The following is a 5789-nucleotide window of genomic DNA, read 5'->3' as shown; positions in this document are numbered from 1 at the left end:
CAGCGTAGGATGACTAAATTAATACATAGCATTAGAAATCTTCCTTATGAAGAAAGATTGAAGACTCTTAAGTTACATTCACTTGTTAGACGAAGAATGAGGGGAGACCTGATCGAAGTGCATAAGTGGAAGATAGGTATTAAGAACATAAGAACATAAGAACATAAGAAAGGAGGAACACTGCAGAAGGCCTGTTGGCCCATACTAGGCAGGTCCTTTACAATTCATCCCACTAACAATCATTTGACCTACCCAATTTTCAATGCTACCCAAGAAATAAGCTCTGATGTGCAAGTCCCACTCAAATCCAACCCATCCCACTCATGTATTTATCCAACCTAAATTTGAAACTACCCAAAGTCCTAGCCTCAATAACCCAACTAGGTAGACTGTTCCACTCATCTACTACCCTATTTCCAAACCAATACTTTCCTATGTCCTTTCTAAATCTAAACTTATCTAATTTAAATCCATTACTGCGGGTTCTCTCTTGGAGAGATATCCTCAAGACCTTGTTAATATCCCCTTTATTAATACCTATCTTCCACTTATACACTTCGATCAGGTCTCCCCTCATTCTTCGTCTAACAAGTGAATGTAACTTAAGAGTCTTCAATCTTTCTTCATAAGGAAGATTTCTAATGCTATGTATTAATTTAGTCATCCTACGCTGAATGTTTTCTAACGAATTTATGTCCATTCTGTAATATGGAGACCAGAATTGAGCTGCATAATCTAGGTGAGGCCTTACTAATGATGTATAAAGCTGCAGTATGACCTCTGGACTTCTGTTGCTTACACTTCTTGATATAAATCCCAGTAATCTATTTGCCTTATTACGTACGCTTAGGCATTGCTGTCTTGGTTTAAGGTTGCTGCTTACCATAACCCCCAAGTCCTTTTCGCAATCTGTATGGTTAAGTTCTACATTATTTAACTTATAAGTGCTAGGGTTATGGACACTGACCCTCGCCTCTTTTGATACGCCTATAAATTCCTTTCTTATGCCCTAGTAGATATTTCAGCCTATTATTCATCCATTTTGGGTCATTTCTATTTGATCTAATTTCCTTATAAGGGATAAACGTTCTTTGAGCAGTGTGGCATGCAAAGAGTACGTAACCTTTATTCGGCGCATGGACACACCCTCATTTACAGGCTATCTCCCCCAACCAGCGAACCAGGTTGCTAAGAGTTGATGATGGGGCCCCATCGTTCAACTAGTGACCAGGTTCTAGCCAATAAGAAGGTGGGATTGACAATCGCAGAGGTTATGTGGATACCGCTCTCCTGTCTGCCCTTGTCATTCCCATTCTAGAGCTGGTTGAAGCACGGTCTGCTTTCTTGTGGCTTCTATTTCTGCCTTGCTTACCGTGACGTGCACTATATTTATTACTGTACATAGTGTACATATTGCTGTTCTAAATTTGGTGAAGGATAATATAAGTCTAAACTTTTTCTACTGTGTTTATTTGCTCCCATTACACCTGGGTTAACAGGCCATTTGAAAGCCTAGGTTGTAATATGGGTAGCCTGTCCGAGAGCTGGACTTAGAGAAACGGTTGAGCTTAGGGTGAAGCTTGTAGCAGGAACATTGTGTAGCTTGCTGTTTCGCTTCGCTTTACAAATTTTGCGTGTCAGTTGCTTATGATCAGCCTTGCTATTGTGTGATCGTTCAACAGCTCGCTACTAGCTTGTTCAGTGTGCTCGCTTCGCTACGGTCAATCTTGTGTGCAGTCGGCTTTGCTTGTATGCGTATTTTGCAATCGTACTGTGCATAGCTAAGCGTGTTCTGCAAATTAACGTGTTACGTTGGGGTATTCGTACTGTGCATAGCGAATAACTTATGCCACCTAGACGAGTCAGACGCCTGGTGTCGGCATATACTTTGCATAACCTACCTAAATTGTCCCTACAGCGTTGTTGGCAAATTGCTCGTTCCATTGGCATTCCCTATAAACGCACTCTTACAGCTGCGCAACTGCGTTCACTTATTGCTGACATACTTATTGAAGAAGAGATGGCACATCAGACTCCTCCCTCTACGGGAGCTAGGGCAAAAACTACTATGTTCTCGCAGGAGGAAGATGATACACCTACGGAGCAAAATGGTCAGTATAGTGCACATGGGTTGTCTCAGGGTGAATCAGCGTCGTTGGCACTTCAGCTGGCAAAAATCAATCTTGAGCAAACTAGGGAACAGAGAGCATTCGCAAGGGAAGAATTTGATAGGGAAAGAGAAAGGAGGCAGTTTTCGCATTCTGTAAACGATTTCAGTTTACAAAAAGCAGTACAGCTTGTTCCCCGCTTCAATGAGGCCGAACCAGAGCAATTTTTCGAAAGCTTCGAAAATCAGGCTCGAGCCTTGAGGTGGCCGGAACAGCACTGGGCAGCGTTGGTTCATACAGCATTATTGGGTAAGGCACAGGAATTTACGTCGGTATTAACTGACTCTGAATTCTCTGATTATCAAGTAGTGAAGACCACAGTGTTGGGAGCATATACATGTATCCCAGCTAAATATCGTAAGACCTTCAAATTGAACAGGCGGCAGCTTGGTCAATCCCTGGTGGACTTTGTGAGACAGCAAACCAAAGCTTTTACCAGCTGGTATAAAGCGAGTGGTGTCTCTAACTTTGAGGAGCTGGTGCAGCTTATTCTGATTGATAACCTGCTGGAGTCTGTGGGACCAGAGGTTCGTGTCTTTCTGCAGGATCGTGACTTAACCACTGCATTGGAGGCGGCCAGGTTGGCTGATACCTTCGAAACGAACCGCTCCTTGTCCGAGCGGTCCCGTCTCTCTTTTCAACAGTCTGGCGTGAGCAGAGATCGACAACATTGGAGAATGAAGTGCCAGCCGGAGGGAGAGCGTCTACGACATCGAACCAAGTCACCTGGTGAGCCACGCTTCTCAACATATGGTCCCCCTGCGGAGAGGCAAACTACTTATGGAGCATCTCGACAACAATATCCAGAGAGGCACCAGCCAGAACGACACCACTTGCAACGTCATCAGGGAGTAAAGGGCAAGCCTGTCGTCTGCTTCAGGTGTAATAAAGTAGGTCATATCAGTTCCAACTGCCCCCAAAAACCTCAACCCATCGGGAAAATCTCTAATATCCCTAGTAACATGTCCCCTAGAGAAGTAGAAAAAGGTATGGCCCCTTATTATTGCGAAAGTCTTATTTCCCTTCAGGAACACTCAGAACCAACTAAAGTAAATACCTTTAGAGATACTGGAGCATATTGCTCACTTGTCAGAGAAGGAATATTACCCCTTTCAGAGAATACTTCCTTGAATTCCTCAGTTTTATTGGAAGCTTACGGAGGAGCTATATATTCAGTTCCTTTGCATAAAATTTATGTACAGTGCAAATATTACACTGGGTACTTGACTGTAGGTATCTCAAAAGGATTTCCCATGAAAAATGCCATGTTATTACTGGGTAATAACATTACTACTGTTACTTCGTGTCCTGAACCTATAATGATTAATGCTTCTCCAGTGTTGGCCATAACTCGGGCAACATCCCAAGGGTTGTCTGGGGAGAATGTTGACCTATCCTTGGACGACTCCGATCTCGGAATAGCCACGTTGTTTTATGAGACACACCGGCCGGAGTCTCGTAAATCAAGTGAACAGACCCCGATCAAGCCTTCCTATTCCCAGGTTGCAGGATTGCCAGATGTCTCTGTTTCCATGCCCGAGGGACTGTCCTTCCGGGAGGAACAACGTAAGGACCCTTCGTTAAAATTCACTTTTGAGGCAGCCATGGGTAAATCCTCTTTGGGTCATCCAGTCAAGTATGAAGTTAAAAATGATTATTTGGTATGCACTGAGACTGGTAAGGAGACAGAGGGCCGGCAATTATACGACAGGTTAGTGGTTCCAACCAAGTATAGACCTCAGATATTAAATATAGCTCATAATACGTCATCAGGAGGTCACTTAGGAATTACAAAAACCTTGTATAGAATCACAAAAGAATTTTATTGGCCAACATTAAAGAAAGATGTGAAGAATCATATTAGGTGTTGCCGAGAATGTCAGCAAGTTGGAAAACCTGGACATTCTATTAAACCTGCACCTCTCCAACCCATACCTGCTGATGGAGAACCTTTTGCAGATTTAATTATAGATTGTGTAGGTCCACTACCTAAGTCAAAGTCTGGAAATCAGTATTTATTTACAATTATGGATAAAGTAACCAGATATCCTGAAGCGATCCCAATGCGTAGTATCAATACTAAAGCTATTCTCAAAGCTTTAACAAAATTCATTTCTTGTTTTGGCATTCCTAAAACTATACAAAGTGATCAAGGTACTAACTTCACTGCCAAAGCATTTAGGGAAGTATTAACTAGGTTAGGGATAATTCACAACTTATCCACTGCCTATCACCCTCAGTCCCAAGGCGCCTTGGAAAGATTCCACCAAACATTAAAAACAATGATGAGAAGTTTTTGCATGCACTTTCCGACAGATTGGGATGAATCTCTACCGTTGTTGCTATTCTCAGTACGAGAGACGGTGCAAGAGTCTACAGGGTATAGTCCGTTTGAGCTGATCTTTGGGCACAATGTACGAGGTCCTCTTCGGGTGCTCAAAGAAGGATGGATGGGAGAAGACGTAAGCTCAGCACTCTACAACCCGTCTTCAAGGTTGCAGGTGGCACGTGAGTTAGCCACGGCTAACCTAAAGATAGCTCAAAGTAAGATGAAACAGAGGTATGACAAAAGTGCACAATTCCGCTCCTTCCATCCAGGAGACAAGGTGTTGGTGCAGGAACCTATACCTGGCCACACCTTGAAAGCTAGATTTACGGGACCTATGCAGATAGTAAGTAGATTATCTGATTTAAATTATGTGGTAGCTCCCATTGATAAGACCTCAAAAACAAAAACTTACCACATAAATCAAATCAAGGCCTTTCATACACCAGATAAAGTCCCAGTAATGACTCTGTCCTCTACCTCTGAGGACGACTCTGACTCTTTGCACTCTATCTCTGAAATTAATACTAAACTTTCAAATTCTGTCCTCCTCAAGGATCCTAGCCCGTTAATGGATGGATTATCTGAAATACAAGCAACCAATTTAACTGAGCTTCTACAGTCATATCCTAATATTTTTTCGGATGTGCCGAAAAAATGTACGTTAGGTTACCATGATGTAGATGTGGGAAAATCTAAACCAATTAAACTCTCCCCCTACAGAGCTAATCCTGAAAAGCAAAGGTTACTTCAGCAGGAAGTAGACTTCTTGTTAGAACATGGTTTAGTGGAGGAGTCATCTAGTCCATGGGCTTCACCGTGCATCCTAGTAAAGAAGGCTGATGGAGGGTTTCGTATGTGCACAGACTACCGTAAAGTGAACGAGGTCACAATTACAGATGCTTACCCTCTTCCTCGTCTGGATGACGTAATTGACTTTGTGGGTAAGGCTACTTTTGTGTCCAAATTAGATCTCCTTAAAGGTTACTATCAGGTACCTTTGACAGATAAGGCGAAGGAAATCTCTGCCTTCGTAATTCCAGGAGGTCATTATCAGTATACAGTTACCCCCTTCGGAATGAAAAATTCCCCCTCTTCATTCCAGAAACTTATCCATCAGGCTATTAAAGGACTTGAAGGCACGGCAGCATACCTAGATGATATTGTTGTGGTGTCTGATACTTGGGATCAACACCTACTTAGACTTAAAGCTCTGTTTGAGACCTTTAAGAATTCCCAATTAACAGTTAATTTATCTAAATCTTCCTTTGGCCAGGCCACTATCACTTTTCTAG

The sequence above is a fragment of the Cherax quadricarinatus genome, unplaced genomic scaffold, assembly GCF_038502225.1.
Source record: "Cherax quadricarinatus isolate ZL_2023a unplaced genomic scaffold, ASM3850222v1 Contig2945, whole genome shotgun sequence".
In the NCBI taxonomy this organism is placed as follows: domain Eukaryota; kingdom Metazoa; phylum Arthropoda; class Malacostraca; order Decapoda; family Parastacidae; genus Cherax; species Cherax quadricarinatus.
This window is presented reverse-complemented; position numbering follows the sequence as displayed.